At 29.3% G+C, this 14,291-nt stretch overlaps 1 non-coding gene across 1 annotated transcript; it reads right to left on the bottom strand.

The window, feature by feature from the left end:
* Positions 1–12,591: 12,591 nt before the first annotated feature.
* TRNAK-UUU (transfer RNA lysine (anticodon UUU)) lies at positions 12,592–12,664 on the bottom strand. The gene has a single exon. It is a non-coding gene; the product is annotated as a tRNA-Lys (tRNA).
* Positions 12,665–14,291: the final 1,627 nt, after the last annotated feature.

Genomic DNA, 14,291 nt, shown 5'->3' on the forward strand with positions numbered 1-14,291 from the left:
AATTAGATTAAAGCATAACAATATTAATTTTTTTTAAATTGTTGAATTGAAAAACATCCAAATAAATATAATCTATTTTATATTTTTCATTTTACAACGTTTCCTGACAGTTTTCCCATACTCATACACCTAAAAATGTTTATTAAAAATCGTTGATAAGAATAACATAATTTTAGGATTTTAAAGGTGCATAAGTACGGGATAATTTTCCCGAAACGTTGTGTAATGAAAAATATAGATTATATTAGATTCATTTTGGAAGTTTCTCCACCTCAACAATTTAAAAAATTAATATAATCTAACTTCCTAAAAAGAAAAGCCAGGACAATATTAATAAAATTGAGGAAAAAGAACAAAAATAAAATCTAAGATTCACACAACGAGAGGACTCATAAGCCCATATTTGAAATGTAAACCAGAGCTCCAAGAGATCCCAGTGCTTCATTTACAAAGGATCACTGGTATTAATAGGCAGAGAAACTGAGTAAGAGTGCTATATCCGCAAGAATTATAAGTTCTATATTTAATATTTTGGAATTTATATTTCGGGACAATTATGTTGTACTCCCATTCCTTAGGGATAGCTTTTTCAGTGAGCTACCTCTGAAAAAGACACTGCAATGCTTTCAATAATTCTGTTCTACCATATTTGATAAATTCAGGAACGATGCCGTCTCTTCCTGCTACTTCCACCGCTTCCTCCCATATCACCTCATCATATTCTCCCCTTCTACCTTCTCTAATCATTCGCTCCTCGGCATCTCCAGAAAAAAAAACCCCTGTAGTAGTGTCTCCTTTCTAAAAAACCCTGGTCCCCGGTAATCAATCTGCCTCTCTTTTTACATTTCGTATTGGTTTAGTGTCTTTTCTTTCATTGCTATATTCATATTAGAAAAGAAGCTGAGAGAGCTAGTGAAGGAAGACTTAGAAGAGGAACAGGCTGCTTTCAGGCCTCAACGCCAGACCCAGGATTATATATTTTCTCTCAGAACAATCATTGATAAATTGTGGGAACGAGGAAAGAGTATCTTTTTGGCATTTATAGATCTAAAGACTGCCTTTGCTTCGGTCCCTAGACAAGAACTGTGAAATCCTCTTTCTGAGAAAACATCCCGCATGGATTGATAAAAGCTACTAATAAAGTGGACCTATCACGATTCTAAGAGAATAGGAAGGATTAATGGAAGAGAGTTCGACACCATTGTAATTGAGAAAGGAGTAAAACAGGGAGATTGTTTGAGCCCCCTCCTCTTTATCATTTACAAGGATGAAATTCTGAAAATGTGCAAACGGAGGACAGCGCGCACTACTATTGGGAAATGGAACAGGAGGACGACACTGGCCCAGATAATGGTATTTGCAGATGACATCGTCCTTATAGCAGATAATAAAGAGAACCTACAACAAGCTGTAACTGAATGAGAAGCTGAGCTGGAAAGAAAAGGAATGAGGCCGGGAACAGGAAAACATTGAAATACTTTACAAAGGTGAACCAATAGAAATGGTGGACGAGTACACTTACTAAGGAACAGTGATCAGGAGGAATGGGGAGGTAGACCAAGAGATATTCAATAGGATAAAGTGGGCAAATGCAATATACTACCACCTCTGCAACACAGTTATAGGTAAAATGGAGGTAGAGAAGAATGTTAAAGTACATATCTTCAAGGCTATATACCTACCTCCCTCCTTTACGGAAGTGAAAGCTGGGTACTACTAGATAAGCACCTAAGCAGAGCCAATGCAATAGAAATGAGGTACCTATAGAGAGTGGCAGGCCGAACTAGGAGGGATCGCATACGAAATGAGAGGACAAGACAAAATGTTGGAACTGTCTCCATAAAGGAAACCATTGAAAAGAGACAACTCAGATGGTCTGGACATCTCTGTCGGATGATTGAAGACAGGGATCCAAGAAAATATTTTGAGGCCAGACAAACAGAAAACGCCCAAGAGGGAGACCCAGAATGCTATAGAAGTAATAAATCTCCAGAGTGGGAGAGAAAAGAGGGAAAAACTTGGATCCTCGGGATCGAGGGGCTTGGTTTGCTTGGTCGGAGGCACCTCCACGCTAAAAGGCGCTAAGGAGGAAGAGAAAGAATAAGAAGAATTTATATTTATAACATTAGTTATAAATACAATGAGTAATTAGTTATAATACAATGAGTAAATTGCAAAGTAAATGCTTATCATCAAATTGTTTTATTTTTTCTGAAATATACGAATCACTTTGAATTTATTATAAAACCTGATTAGTATGATATATACTATATATTATAGTCCCTATGGCAATAAAATAATCTTCTAATAATACAAAAATGTAATTATTACTATTTATATATTTTTAACATAATTATCCATCATCTTTTAAATTTCAAAATATATTCTTCTATCGTACATAAACATTGGACATATAAAAAAAAAATTTTATGTTTTTTATTCATCTTGTATCTAATGTATTATATTAGGAGCATTTTGAAAGAAATTTGTCGTCAATGAGGCTCAATATATTGCTCTTTAAATAAAGAACAGTTTCCAAAATTTAAAATAAATTGAAATATTTTATTTTGGAAGATCAAGATGTTAATAAAAATATTTTTTACAGTTTAAGGTATAATACAAAAACTTCCAACAAAGTTTCATGATACCTTTAATATTTTTTGAGTAAAATGTTTTCATCTTCATTTAATTCATAGTTGTATGCTTTTTTATTTATTGGTCTTATTTTGCATAGTTACAAAACATCAAAATATTTATTTTGAAAATAATCATTAACCGGTAATTGAAAAAAATATACCCAGAAAGTACATTTTAGTTATTTAATAAACAAATATTTGTTATACACTGATAAAAGTCTTTCATCAACAAACATCCCTTTACTCTTTTATTTTAACAACATTGTTTCATCCGAAGTTTCTGTAATCTGTTGTAATATTATTATTTTTAAATCTATTGTCCTAATATTTTAATATATTTCATATTAAATTTTCATCAAGAAGTGTTACTTTTTTTCAAGTCCTGTTTTTTATACAAACTAAAATATATAATATATATTTCACAGTGAGACACGAAATGTACTATACTAATAAATTTATATAAAATATTTATTTTCGAGGAAATGTTAAAGGCAATTTACTGTTTCCTTTTTGTGTCAATCGCATAACATTGTCTCTCTATTTCTATCTACAGTTATAAAATATGCATTGTAGAGGGCATTGTAGCGACTCTTTTGTCTGATATTCTAAATTAATTTTCCTCCCACTACAATATGTCCGGAGGGATTCACTTCATACTTCGCCTACACTTCAAAAACACAGTTTTATTATAAAGAGCCATCCTACGCACGTCATAAAAGAGGATACACCCGGTACAAAGTAGAGAAATGGCGGTTAAGGAGACGAGGGTTACAGAAGAAGCAGCCATGCAGAGACCTCTTGTAGCGGATCCGTACAAACCCCTATAGTCAATTATAGGACCCGCATGCATCTCAAGGCCTGCCTTAGAGAGCCCTTTGTAAGGCTCCGAGGTTTTTCACTTATAACAGATTCCTCTCACACTCAATTTTTTTTATAAACAAGATAAACGAATAACAAACTTATCGAAATGGTTAAACCATACCATTATTTCTCTATAAATATTTTTAAAAGACTTTTCCATTTTCATGTAATTATTTATTTATTTTAGTAATATTTCCGAATTTTGTGCGATTGTATTTTTAATTCACTTGTAGAATTTAAATTGTACTGATTACTTGGTGAAAGTTGTGTGTCACTACATATCAACAAGTGTTGAGACTTATGTAATATAATCTTTGAGCCCATTGGGAAAATTTTAACAATCCACAGCCATGAGAATTCGTTGCAACCAAGGAAAAATCTTAGTATGAAGAACTAATTTTATTCCCTGATAATTTTATATTATATATAATCTTTTCAATTTATTGAGAATGGTTTTTATTGTTTTAATTAAATAAATTGTATCTCATTTAAGTCTCTAAAAACTTTTTAGACTTAAACTTCTCCATTGTCCAACGTTTCGGCTAATTCGGCAATCCTCAAGGAGAATCTTAAATAAAATTTTACACCAAATCAATAATTTCAAAACTATTTGCAGGCTGTTTCAGTCACCAATTTCAGTCAAAATTACCCTATTTTGTCACTCTTTACATTAATATTAAAACTTTTAATTATAATCAATTTACCACTATTATAATTTCTTATTACAACAATATTGTTAGTTAAATGAAGATGAAAACATTTTACTCAAAAACCTTTTAAGGTATTATCATGAAAGTTTTATTAACATCATAATAATTGTATGGTCGAATTGGCCGAAACATTTGGCTTTTTAAGAAATAAATAGTGTTATATTTAAGTCTTATAACACTATTTATTTCTTTGGATACAATTTATTATATTTAAACGATAATTTCACATTTAATTATGTATGTGGTCGTAATAAATAGATTATATTTTAGCCTAACGATAATTCCTCAACGAAATATTTCTTACTATTTTTTTATATAGACTATTTTAAGACATATTTAGAAATTTCCATTAAGTTCAATCATAATTTTAAATTTGAGACTGTTTTTTTAACGTAATTAGGGAAAAGATATTAACAATTTTTAAATTTTCTTCTCGTTTATAATTGAGCTTTGAATACAATATGCTTGTTGTCTAAACGACGATCTATTTACAACAACTTTTAAACATTGTAAGATAATTTTTTTTGGAACAATTGATATATTGCAAACAATAGAAAATACCAGGCGGATATGGATCTATAGAAGGATTGAAATGAGAATCCTTACACCTATAAATAAAAATATTTTTAGCACACATGTAAATATTAGTACAGTATTAATATATCTAGATCAATATTAGATTACGATAATATAATTATATTTATATTAATCTCATTAATATTGTTAAAAAAGTCATAGAAAGAACATAAAAATTCCATAATATAATCATCCATCTAAATTAAAATTTAAACTTACTAACCAAAAAAAATCATAAAAATCAAAAACATACCTCACATCAACAGCCTTGAAAAATTATTACATCACACTTTCAACGGATTGATATACCGAAGTTTGTCCTATCTGAGATATACTGTAATTTTAGTATAGTCCTAACAATGCCAATCGGCGAAACGTTGACTGATTAGCTAATGGCTAGTTGAGAGATAGTCAGGGTTGAGAGATAGTTAGATAGCTAAGACCTAGTAATAAACCATATAATTAATTATTAGTACACAATAACTACTTAATTATTATTTAATTTTATAATATAATAATTAATTATTACGAATCAGTAACAATTTTCATTTATCGATTATTCGTATTTCAATAACATTCTGAAAATATTTGATTTTATTTGTTGATTCAAGATATTTTAGCTCAATAATTATAAACCAACATTTTATAAATCAGTAACATTTTTATATTTAACAAATAAATTTTAAATTATGCTATTCGTCAAAAGAACTCAATGTTGAAAAAATGCGATACATTTTTGAATATACAAAACAAATCTAAAACATTTTTTCAAATAAATTTTATTATAATAAAAGCACAATAAATAATAAAATTTTATTGAAATATAATACAACAATAAATTAAACAATTAGTTAACTATTAAGGTTGAATTTACAGACAAAACTGGTGAGGTCCAGTCTAATGAAGCAGAAAACATTTTTTTTCAAATATTCAATTAACAATAATCTGTTAACAATTAAACTTGTTTCTACATCAAAATATATTTACAAAATAACAATTAATTATTATAAACGATGAACATTGCTAAAATTTTAATAATTTAAGAGAATATTTAAAAAATAACACATTCTTATAAAATTAGTATCGGTTATTTTTTTATTGCTGCTTAGTCTATATTAAACAGGGAAAATAAAATTATAATTTATACTAGAAATATGCAAGTATCCTCTCAGATTCTATTCAGCAGAACCTATGGCAGAGTGTAACCCAGGAAACCGGGATTTTTATTTTTAATTAAGTCACAACTTTTACTAACGGATTTCTCCAATTATCATTTCATATATCTGCAGTTCTGGACGGTCACAGTCGTGATGAATGAATTCAGCCTGGAAACAAAAAGTGAATGCTGGAGCTGGAAAAAACACTCCAAGACTAACGAGACATGGAGACCCTAATTGAACGAGATATTAGACGAAGGGATGAAGAAGAAGTGGGCCTACTTCCAGCTGATTAGGGCAGAGGATGTTGGATGGCCTAAGTTATCTGCTCTGGGGTCAGGTGTCGCACTGTGCCTCCCAAATCCCACCAATTAGTGGTCCAATTGCTCTGTGTTCATGGCTCTAGTCGTCACTGTGGGAGAAGAGGAGGGGGTAAGGACCAACCGGAATTGAATTGGTTTCCTCCAACGCGTTCCGAGTATTGTTTGTTTCTTTGATATGTGGTCATATAAGAGTTTATGGTCAAATAGTAATTATTAGTTCCTTACTTCTTTATTTTTATATATATAATAAAATATTTATTGTTGCCAATTTTATAAAAGAATATTTAACCTTTTTCTTATTATACATAATATTTATTGCTATCTATTTCTAAATATACCTTACATTCAGGTCCTATCTACCGGAATAACTAAAATATATGAGCCGTTTATTTTGAAAGTGGCCTAAGTTCATTTATACTTAAATTACGATATTTAAGGATTTGTGTTTCAATGCAATAAAAAATATACGTACAGAATACTAATGAGTCATACTGCTTAAGTGTATCTGAAGGTGTTAAATTTATAGTTCCTATTAAAATAATGGCAATTATTAAGTGAATGATATGTGTTTCTTACAAACAATGGAGTAAGGCTACTTTTAAAATTAACAACCAGATTCGTTATAAAATTTGAAGAAGCCCAAGTCCATTCAGCATAATTTAATATGCTTCAAATTAAAAAATACTCATTTTATTTTACATATCTTTACAACACGTTAAAAATATTCTTTATGCGCTTAAAAATATTACATAACGTATAAAATTACAAAACTTATCTACATTTTGTGTGTGTGAAAGAGATTTGAAGAAATCGTGATGTTCCTGTGGTATATATCGTTATAGGTCAATTATGTCCTAGAATTTTGCTGTTGTGATTTGTCTGATATGTTTATACAGGGGTGTCAATATAATATTTTCGAACTTTCTTGGTTCACTCGACGTGGAGAATATTAAATTTAGGACTTTAAAATTTTCATTCTCATTAATTGATGTCTTATAGAAAATTTTATATGTTTCATTTATGAAAAAACGCATCCACCATATTTTTAATCAGTTCGTTGATTCTCCGTTAGAATTCTTTATCCTTTTATAAACTGCGTCATCTAATAATTTTGTTGATAAGAAATCTTCTTCTCTCATTTCAAGAACAATAAAGTTAATACCTTTCCGACACTTTTTGATAATATTGTAATAATCTCAGGGGTAAACAGTAATTTTGTTTTAATGCCATTTCTACTACGCTAAAATCTCTATCGTTTGGTAAAAACAAATGTCATGATATTAAAAAAATTTTATCCGCATTATTTTCAACAATTTGGACAATTTTTGGCCACATTAAACATATCCTAATTTAAGTATAAATGGAATATACAAAATAAGAGGTCTAATTAGTGAACTTTCAGAGTTAGTTCACTAGTTTAGATAGCCCCATATAATGTTTTTATTTATTTATTTTTCACTGGGTTTATTTTTTCTTCCCTTTCAGGATACTTCCGTGGATCCAGTATTTATTCTACTTCCCTGTTCATTAATTGCATCGTTCCATATTTAAAAATAAATAAATTCTAATATCTAGTGAACTGATGAACTAATGAATCATTATTGAACAGGAATGCATATTTCAATACTAAATACTAGGCCCTTCCCAAATATTATCCTTCTATCTATCTTCCCTCTTCGACAGATTTTAATATCCATGGCAACTCTCACAAATTTTTTTAGGGATGACTGATAATGGCACCAACATAAAAGAAAGTTAATTTTTGTGGCTTCAATTACATATGTGACTTTAGTTTAGTAGTACTTAAATGAATCAATAATTTCTGTACTCTTCGACAAATTTTATGAAAAATACAATCAAAGGTCTCTTTCAGAAAAATAATGGAAAAGTTACAATTTTCCTGAGTAAGTAAGCTATCGATGTTATATTTAATAAATTAAATATATTCCAGAACACATATCTTACATCTGTAACATAAATAAAAGCAACGTTTTTATGCAAAAGGCGCTGCCAAATGCTTTGACTACATGAATTTGGGTGTTTATGAAAACGTGAACAATAAATACACTTTGAAGAAACTATTTATAGATTAACAAAGTTGTTTAACAGACGTAATCCTTTCATAATTTAGCTGGGGACATTAATATTTGGCCCTGAGGACAATACGGGGATATTACCCCACATATAAATGGTGAAATGAAATGAGAAGAAAAATGGCTAGTAGTTAAATCGGACAAACGAATGAAGACAAATATAAATAATTCAGCGGATATATTCCCCATAGATTTATCTTTTAAAGCTTATATTAACTAAAATAATAAAACGTTTTTTTCTCAATTTATCATAAGTTCAAGAACTGGTACAAATCCACGTTCAAGAAAATAAAAATCCACAAATTACAGAAGAATTGAATGCTACCGGTGCAATGACTGTACTTTCCGAAGTTCCTAACCAATAGGAACTGCAATACTTATTTGCAAAGAAAACATGATATAAAAACAAAAGCAGAGGGTCACGGTATTCCATACAGTGAGGAGATTTTTCAACCGTCAAACCAGATTTTTCACTGTTTTTCCAAACATTTTAATCTGAAACTTTAGCAGAAGTTAAATACCTACTTAAAATTATAGTATACCAATTTAAACGATCGTGGATACTACGAGTGAGCCGTTTTTGAATGTGTATCAAGGAAATTATTTGTTCGAATGTGTTAGCTAAATTAGTGAATATTATAAATTAAAAAAATTATACTAGAACAAGTAATCGCAAACATTTCGGATGTCATGGAAAATATATATGCGCATACGTAAGCGAAAGTGGAGAATAATATTTGATGAAACTGGTTTAAACCGGACAGATGTTTTCGAAGTATAATATTTTATTTACTGAAATGTTAGAGCTGGCACCAACATATTGTATATTAAGTAAATTAAGCAAAATTTATATTAAAAAAGTTACTTTGCGTTCGGAATATGATATTAGCAACTTAACATTTTTATTCCTCTTTTTTTGAAAAGTCCCTAGTAATCCTTGGAGTAGTGACATCCCATCTTTCAAGAAAGACCATGGACCCTCTGCCAGACATAAATTACTATGTTCAGGGCTACCTCTAAGCCCACCTTTATCGAGCTCATCAATTCTTCTTTTTTAATTTATGATTTATCATGAGTTTTTATAGGATTTTCCGACTAGTCTGTAATAAATGTCTCGAGCTTTGAGAGCAATGGCTTTTCATTTTTTATAAAATCGTTGCACCTAATAACAAGCTTAATCTTTTTTATAACCTACCTCGATGAGCAATAAATCTTTGAGTGGTCATTTGAATTTTAGTCATTCAAACAACAATGTCGAATTTTGTTCCATAGTAGAATCCGTTAGCTTAAAACATATGGCCTACATGGCTTAAATACGTAGTTGCAGTTCCGTTCAACCTTCGTTCCTTAGCTCAGCTTTGGTTGTTCATAAACAGACTCACAGATTAGATTAGATTAGATTTTTATTCAGGGCGATCAACATCTAGGTCATTACATCCTTTTTACTTTATTTATCTACTTGTCTTTGACATTTGATAGTTGAATGTAGACTATTTCCTTTTTAAACTGGTCGATATTGGTGGATTATATTTTAGTATAAAGTTGAGTTTCTTTCAGAAATTTTATTATTTTGTCTATGGATTCTGCTGAGTCTTTAAGGGACAATTCTCTTGTACGAGGAATTTTATTATTTTCGAAGCCTTGACGAAATGATGAACATTCTTCAATTATATGCTTTATCGATAATGGGGACTGACAGGTTTGGTATAGAGGCTGGTCCTCTTTTGTGATTAAGTGGAGGTGTGTTAATTTGGAATGTCCTATTCTTACTCTTGCAACAACCACTTCTTCTCTTCTGTTTCCCCTTATAGCACTTGTCCACTTTTGTGTGTTTTCAGACTCACAGATGCACAGACAAAGGGGATTTGAAATTTCACACAATCGCAATATTATTTAAAATTTTATATAAAATCTGTCCATGCTCCAAGATCAGGGGAACAGACAATCAACATACGTTATCACTTTGTTCAGTTTTTCGGTAAAACTACACTTGAGGAATTTTTGCTTGTTTTTTAATCCTAAGCATAGCTATATACTATAGCATTACTTATTAGTTCTTACAGAAGAAAAATAATATACTGAATGAAAATTACATAAATGTGAAAAAGGATCATATAAATGAAAACTCATCCAACTATTTTCGGGGTAACGCTATGCACTTTGTTCAGTTTTACTATATATCACTATTTATCTAATGCGCGTTCAATGAGGTTGAAATAAAATATGATACTTCCACTACTACACTAGTCAAATTCAAACTTGCCGAAAATTCGAACAATCAAATTATCAGGCGGAAGCTGGAAAATGTTTCGGAAAAGCGCACTGCATGCCTCTGTTATTTTGTGCCAGTAGAAGCCAATTGAAAAAATATAATTAATTTAAGAAAACTCCTTTTTTAATATATGATTCGAAATACCTTTTCAATTTATACAAAGTAAACACAATTCGTGATTCTGTAATAATGAATGATTCTGAGTCATTATGCTCAAAGCAAGAGTGATTATTCGCTATTCACAAAGGCAATCGGACAAACTCCACAACGAAGTCAAAGTTGAACTCAAGCAGAGTTTCGTTAGAGAAGTAAACATCAAAAGCAAACAAAGAGTAATCAAGAGGTGGAAACTCACTTCCTGATTCCCATCAAAAAAGGACTTTTAGGCATCACCAATTCCTGTTTCAACTTACTCAAACCCTGGTTAATGGGTTTATTTTTTCGATAAACTTTTTTTTTAAAAAAATCATAATTAATGATTGTACATTTATAGAAGCTAAATACACTTTTAAATACTTTATATTTAGATTTATAATTACAGACCATTTAATAAATAGTATCCACAAGGTGTTATTTAGTTCGAGTTAATACTGCCAAGATTCCAGAAATCCTCCCATTAATTTATATCAAACTTTTTAGAAAATTTAATAAGTTACTGATAATGTTATTCTAAAGTCCATTCAGTGTACTTTGATTTACTAATGCGATCTAGTTGAGTAAAGAGGAACTGAATCAAAATATAAATAGTTTTTTTTCACAAAATGCAATAACTACTAGATGTGCTTATTTTTAATTATATGGTAGAAAACTTATTTTATTTAAATAATTTCACTGTAATGCGACTCCTCAAAACACTTTTTTGTGTAACACAAGCCAAATGAAGACCTATCCGAAGCACAGACCTTTTTAGATTTAGACTAGATTTTTAAAGCTGTGCTTCGTACATTCATGAAGGTACGATATTGAATTTTTGTGTAGTATGACGAAAGTTTATCACAAAAATGAAATTTCTTCTTCGTCCACTAGATGCAGTTTTTTTGTATGATTTTGTGCGTGTAGTTGTGACCCGACTCATTTCAGTTTCGATTTTAAAGATAATTGGTGTGAATTATTTAAAATTGAAATTTCTTTCAACCCACCATATAAAATTTGATAATTAATTCAGAAAAACAACTCAAATTAAATAAATTATTATATTGCTATCGAATACTTACAAAAACACTTTTCTTTTCTTCATTAGACAAACTATGATACACTCACTAGCTATGCACCTGCGTTAAATGTTGTAATTTACACGTCTGTTTACAAACATGATGCGTACATGACTAATTGTATCTGAACCGAAATACTAACAAAAGAAATTAATGAAACAAAAAAATAAAATGACCAATGACTAAAAAAAGTTGATTTATAAAAAGCGTATTCATCATTTTGATATATTTCGACTACCATAATTGATTTTTAAGATTTGGAGCGACGAGCTTTTCGAAACTGGATCTTTCGCGTGTTTTGACACCAAAATTTTTCTTGGAATTTTGTGAAATAGAACAAATGTTTCAAAAGAAAAAACACAGCAAAACATAGTGTTGTCCGTTTACCTCTTTATCGAATAGATCTTAAACACATTCTCATCAAATTTTCATTATCATATTTATAAATGGAGTATATTGTAAGGTACATTATCTTACGTTGTTTTTTTAAAAATATCTATGTATGAAAAAAAAATTATAGATACTTTTAAAAGATAAATACATTGTTTTAAACTTTTGACGTACGTCTAATAACTGACATAAAACATTATTGACTATGATCCGCGAATTAATTTCTAGTATCATGAAATGTGGAAATAAGATATTCTGAAATTAGCAATAAAAATAAAGTTACGCCTTAATGTAAAGAATATTCAAATGAAAAATTCATATTAATTATGCAATATCAATGTAATTACTTCAAAAAAATACAACGCCCGAACAGGGACTTGAACCCTGGACCCTTAGGTTAAAAGCCTAATGCTCTACCGACTGAGCTATCCGGGCTTCGTTAAGTTTCTGAACTTAGCTAAGTTCAATAATTTGTTTATTATTAATTATTGTAGGTATTAAATATTCTTATAAAAAATAATTAGTTAATATCACGATAAAGAATATCGTACAAAGTTATTTTAAAGCTTCAAGTGCAAGCGCAACATACTTAGATCGGCATGAATATCCAAATAAGCAGTTAATTTAAAGTTAAACATTTATCAATTTGGTAAAACAAAAATAGAACAGTTCATATTTCTTGGAAACATATAGAAAATATTTTTATGTAATATGTAAATAATATACAGGTATTTTAAGCAGCTAAGGACAATAATACAATACTAACCCGGATAGCACCTGATTGCAGCCAAGTTTAAGTAGCTAAACTACCCAATTTTTATCAGTCATAAATAACTATTTATAGTAAACAAAAAAAGAAGTATCTACACAAATAAATTTGGATACAAGCACCCTACAATTTTAAATTCATTAAATCATAAAATAATGATTTTTAAAATTAATTATACCACAAATTTACTTCTAATGACATGATGACCTACCTACAGAAATAAAATAAAGAATTTGAATCAATATTAAAAGAAAATAAATCTGATGAAAATATCAGACAATAAGTTCTTGAATGCATTTAATGTTTTATATGATACTATAAAAAAAAAAGTAAAAAATAAAAATACATTAATATTTATTATAAAGAAGATGGCCTCGAGACCTTATATAGTAAAAAAAAATTTTTAGAGTGCTACCAATGGGTAGTTTCTCTACATGCTTGTACCATACAATTATGATTTCCTCAAATTTACTTGATGTATTTATGTACAGTTTTAAATATCAATAAATAAATTATAAAAAAAATATTTATATATTTATTATATAACTTAGTGCTAATTTCAACTTATTCTTGATTTAATCCTTTTTTTATAGGGACCTGGAGAAAAATGTAACCATTTCTCAGAAACTGATTTGATTTTTTTTTTTAAGCCCTCGATGACTCTTTCTTACTTTCACTTACCTGAATATGAAATGTACAGTAAAACACAATCTTGCAATCGTTAAAAAAATTGAGCTATGATAAATAAGTCATAATTTATATATAAAGGACATTGAACAAGGAAGATAATTTTACTACATCCAAATAAATATCTTTGTTTATTTTTTGCTATCACTAACCTACATCTAAAATATATTGTAAAAAGAAGAATTTTCATCGTGAATAATGAAGAATCTCCTATTTTTATACGAGCAAGAATTAATTTCAACTTAATTTATGTGATGTACTCTTAACCAGATATTTCATTGGAATTTCCAAGTTTATTTTTCATCCATAAAGGTGGCACTTCCTGAAAAAGTTTCTATTATTTTATTTTAAGTATACATAATATATAATTTCAGTTTCATATAAAAATAGGTAAAAAAACCTTTTTAAGTTAAACGGTTTTATGTTAAACATACACTGCAATGTTTAAGATAAATGTACTAAAAACCAAAAAATAATAAAATAGATACAGTCGTGGGAATTATAAACATATGCATAGACTAGACTAAAATAAAACCGTGGGGCACGTCAATTGTCTACAATCGTTGATTAAAATGTTTGTTTTGTAATGTTACACTATAATTAGGC

This window comes from Halyomorpha halys, unplaced genomic scaffold (assembly GCF_000696795.3).
Source record: "Halyomorpha halys isolate HHAL.00 unplaced genomic scaffold, Hhal_1.1 Scaffold352.1, whole genome shotgun sequence".
NCBI classification, from domain to species: Eukaryota; Metazoa; Arthropoda; class Insecta; order Hemiptera; family Pentatomidae; genus Halyomorpha; species Halyomorpha halys.